General features: G+C 34.7%; 1 long non-coding RNA gene across 1 annotated transcript in view; it reads right to left on the reverse strand.

Moving 5' to 3' along the window:
• LOC141417541 (uncharacterized) overlaps positions 1-13441 on the reverse strand; it is a 52623-nt gene extending 39182 nt beyond the window's left edge. The window contains exon 1 of the long non-coding RNA XR_012442181.1: positions 13213-13441. This is a non-coding gene — a long non-coding RNA (uncharacterized lncRNA). The remainder of the gene's footprint in view (positions 1-13212) is intronic.

A 13441-nucleotide genomic window follows, 5' to 3' on the forward strand; every position in this document is an offset into this window, starting at 1 on the left:
GCAGAACTAGACGCCCATCAATAATACCAAATGATTTTTGGCAAAGGTACAAAAGAAATTCAGTGGAGTAACTAGTCTTGTTAACACATGGTATTGAAAGGTTTGAACTTACATGCCAAAAAATAAATATCTTAGCTCATTTTCTGCTGTTATGACAGAATACCAGCCTGAGTAATTTATAAAGACAATAAATTTATTTCTCACAATTCTAGAAGTTGGGAAATTCAAGATCTAGATTCAGCCCTCAGGTGTGGGCCTTCTTTCTGCATCATAACATTCCAGAAGGGATCGCAGACATGTGGGAGAGCCTGGGAGGAAGAGGACACATGTATCAAGAGCTCACTTTTATAACTAAACTATTCCTGTGGTCACTAAACAACTCCTGAGATAAGGCAATAGTCCATTCTTGAGGATGGAGTCCCCATCATCTAATCACCTCTTCAATGTCCTACCTCCCAACACCATGATAGTAGCAATTAAATGTCAAGGAGTTTTGAAGGGAACATTCAAACCACAGCAAAATACAAACAACAGCTCTCGACCTAAGTGTCACATGTTATATAAAAAGTAACTGAGTGGATCATACATCTAAATTTATTTTAAACTATTAAACTTCAAGAAGAAAAGAAGAAGAATATCTATGTGATCTAGGGTTAGCCAAAGAGTTCTTAGACATTATACCAAATCAACTATTCATAAAAAATGATGAATTGGACTTCATTAGAAATGAAAACTTTTAATCTGCAAACTACATTACTAAAAGAATAAAATGCCAAGCTGAAATCTCAAAAAGCATTAGAAAATCATGTATCTGGTAGATACCAGAATATAAAAAGAGTACTGTAAACCTAATGGTAGAACAAACAGCCCAATTAGAAAACGGGCAAATTTTTGAACAGACACTTAACCAAGGAGAATATATGGATGGCAAATAAGCACATGAACAGATAGATGTTCAACATCATTAATTATTAGGAAGTTCAAATCAAAACCATGATGTTAAACCATGTATTAGAATGACTAAACTAAAAAAAAAATGCTGGTAATACCAAGGGACAATACAGGCCTAGTACAACTGGATCTCTTATTGTTGGTATGAATGAAAAATGGCATAGCCACTTCAGAAAACAGCTTCACAGTTTCTTGGCTCAGCAACCACATTCCTGGGTATTTAACTTAGAAAAATAAAAACTATGTCCCATACAGACCTGTACATGAATGTTCATAATAGCTTTAGTTGTAATAGCCCCAAACTAGAAACAGCTCAGACGTTCTTCACACAACAGAATGTTACTCAGCAACAAAAAATTATTGATACAAGCAGGACTTGGATGGATCTCAAGGGAATCAAACTGAGTGAAAAAAGGGTCAGTTTCCAAGTTTGCATAATGTATGACTAAACAGTTAAATCATACCCAAGGTTTTATATATATATATATAAAATCCAAGGCTACATAATACATGACTCAATTGATCCAGTGCCCTTGATTGATAAAATCATAGCAATGGAAAGGGTCAGTGGTTACCAGGGGTTTAGGAATGGAAGGAGGTAAATTATATAGTGGTCTCCTTTTTCTATGGCTTCATTTTCAGCAGCTTCAGCTACCCACAGTCAACTGTGGTCTTAAAATATTAAATGGAAATTTCCAGAAACAAACAGTTTTATATTCTGTGTCATTCTGAGTGGCACGATGAAATCTCACACTGTCCTGCCCTGTCCTGAGTGGGATGTCAGTTATTCTTTGCCAACCATAATAGTCTTGTACATGCTATGCCATTACTCGCTAAGCAGCTGTCTTATCAAATCAACTGTGTCAGTATGGCAGTGCTTGTGTTCAAGCTACCCTTATTTTACTTAGTGGTCCCAAGCACTAGAATAGTGGTGCTGAAACTATGGATAAAAAGATATAGAGAAGTCATAAAATGCTTCCTTTAAGTGAAAAAAGGTGAAAGTTCTTGATTTAATAAGAGAAGAGAGAAAATTGTATGCTGATGTTGCTAAGATCTATGGGAAGAATGAATCTTCTATCCCTGAAATTGTGAAGAAAGAAAATGAAATTCATGCTAGTCTTGCTGTCACACCTCAAACTGCAAAAGTTACAGCCAAGCTGTGTGATGAATGCTTAGTTAAGATGAAAAAGGCATTAAATTATAGGGTTCAGTACTCTCTGGGGTTTCTGGCATCCACAGGGGGTCCTGGAATGTATTTTCTGAAGATGGGGCTGTCTACTGTAATTTCAAAGCTCATAGAATGGGTTTGTACCCTGATTGTGGTGGTTATGTGAATCTGTACCTCAGACAACATTTCATATAAGTACACCCACATGATTATATGCAAAATATTATTAAGTCCAAATAAAGTGTGCAGTTTATTTAATCCTACTGTACCTGTATTACTCTCCTGGTTTTTATAACTGTACTGTGCTAATATAATATTTTAGGAAGGAAAATTTGTTAAGGGCACACAGGAACACTCACTAATATTTGCAACTTTTATGTGATTCTCAAACTCTTTTCAAAAAGTGTTAAAGAAAAATATTAGCAAATTGAATATGGCAATGTATAAAGAGAACAATATGCCACAATCAAGAAGAGTTTATCACAAGAATGTAAAACTGGTGGAGCATTAGAAAGTCAATCAGTGTAATTCACCACGCTAATAAGCTAAACAAGAAATAATTAAAGATCATGTCAATAGATGCAGAAGAAGTAATTTAAAAATATAATATCCATGACAAGAACAAATAAGCAATAATGAGTAATAGAAAAAAATTTTCTCTATCTGATGAAGGTCATTTATAGACACCATTTTATTTAATAGTGAAAACTGAATATTTTACCCTATAATCAAAAGTAAATTAAAAATTTTCACTCTTTTATTCAATATTGTTCTAAAATCCAAGCCAGTAAAGTAAGGCAAGAAAAAATAAACTATAAAGTTTACACAGATTTCAAAGGGACCAATGAAACTCTACCCACTCACAGACAACATAATCTATACAAATAAAAGAAATAAATAAAAAATTTCCTGTAGTTAGTAAATTTAGCAAGGTCGCAGGATACAAATTCAATACCCCCAAATCAATTATCTTCTACATATTGGTTATAAATAATCAGAAAATAAAAAGGAAAACAGTATAACTTTCAATTGACCAAATAAAAGAAGTTCTTAAGCATACATTTTACAATATAGTCAGATAATCTGTATACTGAGAACTACAAACTACTGATAAAAGAAATGAAAAAAATCTAAACAAATGGAAATGATGTGTTTATACACAAGAACACTCAAGTTAATAAGATGACAATTCTACTAAAATAATTGATAGTTTCAATGGACTCTCAAATCTCAATGGCATTTGTTTTTTGGTAGATATGGTAGCACATTCTAAAATTTACATGGATATAACAAAACCACTAATAAAATGAAGAATGAAAAGGAGTTCTGCTGTTCAATTTTAAAACTTACTATCCAGGATCAACAACAAAAGCATCGTAGCATGATGAATGGACAGACAGAAAAAATGGAATAGAACCAAAAGACCAGTTGTAATTACATATAAACATCACAACTGATCTTTTGGCTTTTGACAATTTTCACTTTACCTTTACAAAATATCCCTTTGACTTGACTTTAAAAAATAATTTATTAAGGTGCAATCTACATAGCACGAGATTAACTATTTTAAAGTGAGCAATCCAATATGATTTAATATACTCACAAAACTGCACAATCAGCAAATCCATGTAATTCGAAACATTTCTGCTACTCTGAAGTGATTCCTTTACTCATTGTTTCCTCCCCATTCCCACCCTCTCCTACACCTTGTCAGAAATCTTCCTTGCACCTCTATGGCTTTGTCTATTCTGGATATATCATATTAATGGAATCATACATGGTGGGATCTAGTTTTGTATCTGGTTTCTTTCAGTTCGCATAGACCTTTTGAGGTTTATTTGTTCTTGTTGTAGGATCTATAGGGACCTTTTTTTTTTTTTAACTTTAATAAAGGTATAATTGAACAACTATTACAAATGATAAGAAAAGTAATGAGATGGTTTGGTACAAATAAATATATATAAATAGAGATTTCATATAGAAATAACAACCTAGAATATGTAATAAAAATATTCACTTTGTGTGACAAAAATGACAAAAAGAACAATAAATGATTAAAAAGAACAACCAGGGATAAACTCACTTCTGGCTACACATTTGGATCATCAGCTTGAGGGCTTAATAAAGAAAGCAGCAATAATAACACAAAAGTGCCCTGCTCTGGACTTAGAAGTTCACATTCTATTGTGTGGAGTGGGACCTCTGTAAAATTCTTCTTATTGTGGCAAAAAATACATAATATAAAATATGCCACTTCAACTACTTTTAAGTACACAATTAAGTGGCCTTTATTACAGTCACAAAATTGGGCAAACATAACATTATCTGTTTCCAAAACTTGTTCACTCCAAATAGAAACTCTGCATTCAGTAAATAATAATTCCTTAGTTCCCTTTCACCCAACCTTTAACCAAATTTTTCTCTATAAATTTCCCTATTCTAGATATTTCATAAAACATAGTCATTCATGCAGTACTTGTTCTTTTGTTTGTTGAATTTCATTAAGTATAAAGTTTCAAGCTTCAATTATATTGCAGCCTGTATGACAACTCTATTCCTTTGTATGATTTAACAATATTTCATTTTATGTATATACCATATCTTGTTTATGTGTTCATCTGCTTGATGGACACGAGTTGTTTTCACTTTTTGACTTTTCAGAAGAAGGCTACAAAGCTCTGCATATGCTAAATGTTGGTATTTTACTTTCTATTTTCATTGATATCAAATATTTTAGAATTCTCTATCAATTTTTCTAATTCTTCTATTACAAACTTATTGTGTAGCAGTATGTTTGATTTCTGTGTTTAAGTAAATTTTCTGGCTTTTCTTCTTTTATTGGCTTCTAGCTTCCTTCCACTGTAGTTGAAAGGGGATATTTAGAATGATTTCAATCTCTTAAAATGTATTGAGAATTGTTTTGTGGCTGAACATATTTCTTCCTTTAATTCTGTTAATATTTATTTCATACATTTTGGGGCTTTTTTATATGGTTCATCTATATTTATAATTTTTATAGCTTCATGATGAATTGACTTTTTTATCACTGTGTAGCATTTTCATATATCTCTTATAGCAGCTTTAATAGTTTTAAGTATATTTTCTCTGGTAATAGAATAGCAATCCCAGTTCTCTTTTGGTTATGATTACAATGGATTATCTTTTTTTCCCATCCCTTCACTTTCAAATTATTGTTGTCTTCAGAAGTAAAGAGGATTGCTATGGTTTGTACAGGGTTTCAGTTTTTCCTCCAAAAGTTCATGTGTTGGAAGCTTGGGCCCCAGTGTGGCAGTATTGAGAGGCAGTGAAACCTTTTAGAGGTGGGGCCTAGTGGAAAATGATTAGGTCATTGGGAATATTGTCCAGAAGAGATTAAAGGTGTTATCATGGGATCCTGGTTTGTTCTTGGGAGAGTGGATTGCTATAAAAACAACAAGCTTGCCCCTGCCCATTCTTTGGATTTCTGTCTCACTATGTAATAGCTCTCTCATGTGCATTTCCATCCTGATTCCATCCTACATGTGATGCATAGAGGTCCTCATCAGAGCTGAGCAGATGTTTGCTCCATGCACTTAGACCTCCAAAACTGGGAGCTAAATAAGTCTCTTTTCTTTAATAATTACTCAGCTATAGGTATTTTGTTATAGCAACAGAAGATGGGCTAGAAGCAAACACCTATTTTCATCTACATTATGAAATGCTGAGAAATATTTTTAAATTTATCTTCATAAATTTTTTGCCTTTTCCAAATAGTCTCTGATAAACCAATACTACTTTCATGATCATAATTTATTGCCACAAGTACACACAAGAAAATCACTATAGAAGTGTAAAAGAGGAAAGGTTAATTCTAACAAATAAAAAATTTCAAGAGAAAAATGGAAATAATTTCTAAGGCTTGTATTGCTTTTTTCCATATGGATAAGGATAGAAAGTGAACATTATAGATTTTCAGAGGATTAGAAGATAACCTTAGGCTTATATAACAATAAATCTTTGTGGAGGAATTTAGATTTCATCCAAATCTGACAATGGGAAAATGGAAGAAATTCTACTTGTAAGAAAATGACATGGGCAAAGGTGTAGTTTGGGAATTAGAAGGTGCGTTTGGAGGATACATGCTAACCTGTGTGGTTTGTTTGTAAGATTGCATTTCTTATTTTCTTGAAAATGTGTATCTTTTCTTAGTTGTAGAAATACAGTGGGATGATGTCTCTGGAGGTCTACACTAAATCCCTGAATCACTGTCTGCTTTACTATTTTATAATAGGTAGCTCAGAGAGCTATTGCCTTTTCATAACACATTTTTCTTTCTATTTACCTTGTCCCTCATATAAAATTAAAATATGCACACTCTGGTTGAGAATATGTGGCTAATACATAGTTGGTTATCTTTTGAAGGCCAGGCCTATCTGACATAGTCCAGGCTGGAGAAGGTCAGAGGATCACTGGCCATAATATGTTTTAGGTGGGGCTCCTCTTTGTAGTCCCTCAGCAACTTATTTCTAGCTACAAGCCCCATGAGGCACATCTGAGGACAGATGCAAAGTCACAGCTAATGCTGACAACTTCAGAGGTCCTGGCACTGGGGAGAGGCAGCTTCAGCTGCATTATATAATGTTTAGTTTACCAGAGGTTTCCTTCTCTTTTCCTAAAATTTGGGTTTGTCTTTCATTTTGGATGCATTTATTTCTGTGTTGTATGACATTTTCTTTCCTTCCTCTCTCTGACATGTGCCTTTTTCCTTGGGGATCAGTGTTCTTCTTGTACCAACTTATTAACATAAAGCTTTAATAAAATAATATGTTTTTATCCTGGCCTTTGGATTTCATCAGATCAGGACAAAAGAAATGCAGATGTGGATCACTGTCAGAGAAGCTTCAGTAGACCTTGATTAATCCTGATTCGACCTTGTTTTTCTTTTAGTTCTACCTCATTGCTTCTCAGTACTAGCCTGAACTTCTCACTTACTTCTACATAACAACAGCTGTTAAGTCACATGACATCAACACACTACTTCCAATTCATGTATACATATAAATATACACAGATCATGTACCCAAGAGTGGTAGTTGTAGAGGAGACTAAGAGAGAAGGAAAAGAAGGAAACAGAGTGAACAATAATAAAAATACGTCACATCTACATTCATGTAAGAACAAGATACAACCAAACACACTGAACACTGTGGATCAACACAGCATGGGGACAAAGGACTAGGAAGTGCAGCAGAGTGGGTCAGATTGACTTAAGCACAATACATTTACTGGTGAAATATCAAAGCAAAAATCTCACTGAATAACAAACAGAAACCTAAACAATAAAGGACCAGAATGTAAGACTGGTCATGCTAAGGGGAGGGCACTAATGAGAGAGGGAGAGTAAATGAAGAGAGCAAAGAAAGTAAATATGATTAAGGTACTTTCTATACAATTATGAACATGGACCATTCAAACCTATTGAAACCACCATAAGAAGACTAAGGCAGAAAGGAGAATAATGGAAGGGATGAACCAATTCAGTGTGTAATACATATATATTAGGAAATATCACAATAAAACTCCTTATATAACCATAATAATTAAATAAAAATGTCTTTTAAAAAACATGAAGGACAGGTAGGTAAAACAAGTCCTGTCCAGCGGTTGATACCAGTGGGATGGGGGAAGGGAATAAGGAAAGAGTGAAGGAGAATAAATATGGTGGAAGTACATGTATTCATATATGAAAATCTGTTGAAGCTGTTCTAAGGAAGGGGATAAGGAAGATAATGAAGAAAGATGGAGGGGGTGAGTCTAAGATACACTGTAAGAAGTTTTGTAAATGTCACAGTGCATTTACAAAACCAGTGCAACTATAATATGCTAATAAATAAAATAAAATGAAATAGAGAATATAAAACACTACTTTTTCTTTCTCTGGAGAAAATCTCACACAGGAGGTAAATAACTTTTGATATGGGACTTGAAAGACAAGTAAAATACTGAGAACTGTCTTTTCTTGAGCAACTACTATATTCTAGGAATCCTATAAGTTTCTTTAGAACTCCCAGAAACTTGCAAGTTAGTATTATTTGTTTTCCCATTTCTTTCGTAGATGAGGAGCTGAGTCACAGACAAGGTAAGCAAATTGCCTACAGTCATTCTGTAAGGAAGCAACTATGTTGGGCTTCATATTCACTCAGCCAGACTTGGGAAACCATGTCCCAGCCATAGGAATAAAAGGATGCAGGAGACATTATGTATGCAAAGAAAGTTAACACAGAATGCAAAGTTACCAGTGTATGAGGTCTTTTTTTGTGACACAAAAGTGAGGATTTCAGTTCAGCTCAAATACAAGTTTTGTTAAAAGAGAGACTAGAGGTTAGCTGAAGAGTTTTATGGATAATAACTAAGAGAACAATAAGAATTTTGAAATAGACAGAAAACATTAACCTCTGAAAGTTGTAACATAGAATAAATATATAATAGACCACAGCAGAAATGTTAATTCATTTTAAATAGACTAACTCTTTGCAAGGTTAAGATTTAACTATAACCTGATTAAAGATACTAAGTTATATTTTTAAAAGTCTATTCAAATATTACTTTTTCAGAAATGGAATCACCTAGATAAAAGACTCAAAGAAGCAAACAGGTACCACTTATAACCAACACAGTTCAGTAGATAGAATGTGTTTGATCCCAAAGCATTTATTAGAATATCTGAAAGTGGTGAGACTTTTGGTATCATCATCAAATTAAGAATTAGTGGGTTGCATTTCCATAGTAAGCACTACTCTTTCCTAGTGAAATTTTATATAAAAACTGAACATTATATAGGAAGGAAGAAAATACACTTAGATAAGGAAGGTTGGGAGGGCCTAGATCTCAGGAACTCAGATTCCTTTTACTCCTATAATTACGATATAATTAATTTCAGAACAAAGCATATATCCATGTGGCAATTCTGTGGTTACTAAAAAGCCTTATTATGAATTTCTTTCTTATATAGATTAGATTGCAAGTTGGGAATACACTAAATAGAACACAATCACATTCTGGTCTTGGTTTCTGAGAAACATTTGTGCAAAATAAAACAGTCCACCTGATAGATATATATCTATGTAAATGAGTATGCTGGAATTCCACTTTGTTTATTGGCTCCTTTGAGTTAACTCCATCTTGTTCTGATATAATTTCACTTCTAATCCTTAAAAATGTGACCCTTCTGTACACCGGCTCATGGGTATTTTCTTCAAAACAATACTTTATGTACCAGGCTAAGAAGCTTAAACTTAATCTGTCAGCAATGGAGAGCCAATATTTATTTTTTAAATAAGGGATCTGCATATGTCTATTTTGGTAAATATTTAGAACTATCAAATATGAATAGGATGAAGGTAGGGATCATTTCATCTTTTTCTTGTCTCAATTAATTTCATGTGACTGTAATCATTCCATGGTAAACCTTATGCTATGTGCCAATGCTATTTTAAAGACTGGTGATAGAGTAATGAACAGATGAAAGTGTCTGTTCTCATGGTCCTTGTATTCCACTAGGGGAGACAGACAATATAAAAAAGCAAACTATCTTACAGAGCAAGAGATTCCACTTTCAATAAATCTGGCCTGTTAGGTGTTTTTGGAAATAAGGTTTTATTACAGCACAGCCATACCCATTTGTTTAAATTATGTGTATGGTCACATTCATGCTATCATGGCAGAGCTAAGTAGCTGCAACAGATTGTATGGCTTGTTGTAAATATTTACTATCTGTCTCTTTCCTGAAAGAGTTTGCTGACTCACTGGTGCATAATATTTCTTTTTGCAGCAGATACAGTGGGATAAAATAAATCAAAGAAAGGGAATAAAATGTGGGGGAAATTTCTAATACATCATACTATACAAGTGAATGAGTAGAGTATTCTGAGAATCCCTTACTAAGGGGTTACATGAGCAAATATCAATTTCCTTCCACATCAACCTAGTTGGATGACTTTATAGTTCATCTTTTTGTGGATAATCTCTCCAACTTAATGATAGTTTCTCTATATTAGTGTCTTATTCCTTTGCACTTTGTACAATTGCAGTAGCACTGTGGCTTAGCTGTTCTATATCCATCTCTCTCCCCAGTGACCCATCCTGCACTATTATATATCCAAATGAACCTTTTTGAATTATTTCACTCTATGCTCAAAAACTGCAAATTTCTATTAACTGTAGGACTACTGCAGGTAGTCAAATTCTTTAGTCAGGCTTCAGCACCTTTCAAACTCTCTCATAGTAACATTTCCAAAATCATTTCTCTTTTTACCCCCTAAACAATAGTCAAATTATACTGTCCATTGTTTCTCTGTCATTGTAAGGTTTTTTTGGTGGACTTTAGTGCCTAAAATCTACATATAACTGAACCCTTCAAGGACACAATGAAAAGGATCCCCTGAGCAGAAAGCTGAAGGAGAAGAATAATTGAAATACCTGCAGATACACAGGAAAAGGGCAGCTGATGCAGAGGGAGAACCAAATGCAAAAGCCCAGCAGCAGGCATGTGCTTGGTCTGTTTCAGGAGTAAGCTGGAGCTCCTTGGTGAAGGAAGGTAGACAAGTAAGGAGAATGTTGATATAATATAGGTGACTACTATCAGTGTCTTGGACTCAGGTGGTAGCTATGTACTTTGGTTCATATTAGTGTAAAGGCTTGGGAGATTTTATGGACCTTTAAGAGGTAGGGCTTAGTAGGAAGTCCTTAGGTCACTGAGAGTATGTCTGCACAAGGGAATAGGGGATCCCCAGTTTCTCTCTACTTCCTAATGTGTCAGCACACTCCAACACATGCTCTTTCTATGATGTGGCACCATTTGTCACTTTCAACAGAACTGAGCTGAGCTAGTGCCATGATTTTGAACTTCCCCTCCCCGCAAACTGTGAGCAAATAACTTTTTTCACTTTATAAGTTAGTCACCACCAGCATTTTGTTGTAGTAACTTGAAGCTGCTTAATATACTGCAACAGAAAATTTCTTGGAATTTCAACACTTCTGAAAGTAGAAAATGGGTGCCAAGGTCTCATGCCTTTAATTCTGGGTACTTGGGAGGCTGAGGTCAGGAGGATTGTGGTTCAAGGAAGGCCAGCCCGGGCAAAGTTAGTGAGGCCTGACTCAACTAATAGCTTGGTATGGTGGTATAAACCTGACATGGCAGCTACAGTGGGAAGCACAAAACAGGAGAATTGTACTCTAAGGAAGCCTGGGAAAAAAGCAAGACACTCCAAAATAACCAGAGAAAAAATGGCTAGAGGCATGGCTCAAGCAGTAGAGTGCTTGCCTAGCAAACACAAAGCCTGAGTTCAAACTCCAATACCACTGGGAAAAAAAAGTAGAGTCTACAGGAGTTTTCTCATGGATTAGATGGAAGGCACATGCAAAGACTGGAAACTAGAATGAACCTCAAGTTTTGACCTAAAAATCGTAACTATGGAGGTGACATTTACTGAGATGAGGAAAAATGAAGGACAACAGGAACATTTGCGGGGAACTGGGGGTTAGAGGTAGATCAGGAATTTTCTTTCAGACATACCAAGTTTAAAATGTCATTTATATTTTTAAATAAAGTAGGTGTGTATAAATTTGGGTGTATGAATATTGAAATTACAGCGGAAGTAAAGGTCAGAAATATAAAGGCCCTCATTTCTATACATTCATGCTCCCATCATGGAGATGTACAATTAGAGTGTGTAGGAGAACACACTACTTATAATTATCTGTGATTAGGCTATAACTCAATTTTACATAAAAACAAAAAAGTACTTTGTTCAGTTTTAATATACACTGAATTTCCCTAGAATGCAAGCTATTATGCAAATCAAGGAAATATTGCCCTTAAGTTTTGTTCAGAAGTTTGAAAGAGAATTATTCATCATTTTAGAAGATTGTATTACCAAACAGCAATGCTGATTGAAGTAATTAAATCACTTACAACATACCTGTGTTCTTTTGTACTTGGAGCTATCACCTTTAGACCAAAGTACAGAAGCAAGCGTCTTAAGTCATATCTTATATCTGACCATTTACATATAATACTTTTCATTTTAGTGTAATTTTCTTTATATTATAGTTATTATTATGAGTTAATTCCTTTGTACTCCTGTTATGTATTATTTTCAAGCACTTTATATATGATTTTTTTCCCACCATGTGCTTTCTGGAAAATGTTCTCCCTCCTTCTAGGCTGACACTAAAGTAAAGCATTCACATGATCATATGAGTGGATACCCATCCAGACTATAAAGGGTCTCACTAAATAGCTACAATAAAAAGAAGGCATAGTGTTTTGTAAGGATGAACTCTCTGCTCGTGGTGATTTCCCGAGCAGCGTATCCAAAGCCCTTAGCACATGTCACAGGAAGGCTCCAAACTTACACCTGTGAAATTCCCAAGGGACAGCAACAGATGATATATGAAACACACAATTAATGAACCACACAATGGACATTATCCAAATCACAGGACTGGATGGCCTTGCAGGGTTTGGCTTTTGTTCTATGGATTTCAGCTTTACTTGGTTTTTAAAAATAGCAAAATTAGCATTTCAACTTCTTTTCTTCCAAAAACATAAATAAAATGATCAGTTCATATCTACTCTGTTTTCTGAGATGAACAGAGTTCATTTTTATTTATTTTTTTCCTTCAATACCCCCCACTCACTCTTCTCATGCCAGCCCTACTTTGGAAAGAGCACTTAATGATATTTTTATTTTCCTTTGTCACCAATTACAATTCACCAGAAGATGCCACAGGATTCCTTGTTTATTTAAATAGGCACTGCTTATTTGATAATGGGTCCTCCAGGCTTTGACATTTTTTTCAGTGTCATATTAGGTACTTTACTTCTCCTGCTTATGCACTGAAAGCCCAATGTACTTTCCCTGACAAATAAATTTATAGCTGCAGATTTGAATTGTATTCAGAGTATACTTTCTTAAGCAAGGCTTAGAATGTTCTCAAATCCCTTTCAGTGATTTGAGGTAATACTTCCCTTTCAGAAAACCTGGGGCTCAAAAAAGAAGGTTAATCCAGGGCCAGAAAGATTTGAAATGAAGAGAAACAAGTATACAGACCATTCGCACCAAAGCAAGACACAGGAAGGGCTTAACCAGCAGGTGGCCACGTGCACAGAAGAACATATTCAAAATGAATTGCCATGTCAGGTTCAGGTCTCTCAGATCCCAGAGCTCAGCACAGACTCTCCATCTATAACTGGTTAAAGTTTTAAAAATATGTATTGTTAGGCAGGAAATATACATTTAGAAATGTGTCTACCCAAATGCACCAGCACAACAGAGTTTT

Source organism: Castor canadensis, chromosome 2 (genome assembly GCF_047511655.1).
Source record: "Castor canadensis chromosome 2, mCasCan1.hap1v2, whole genome shotgun sequence".
Lineage (NCBI taxonomy): Eukaryota > Metazoa > Chordata > Mammalia > Rodentia > Castoridae > Castor > Castor canadensis.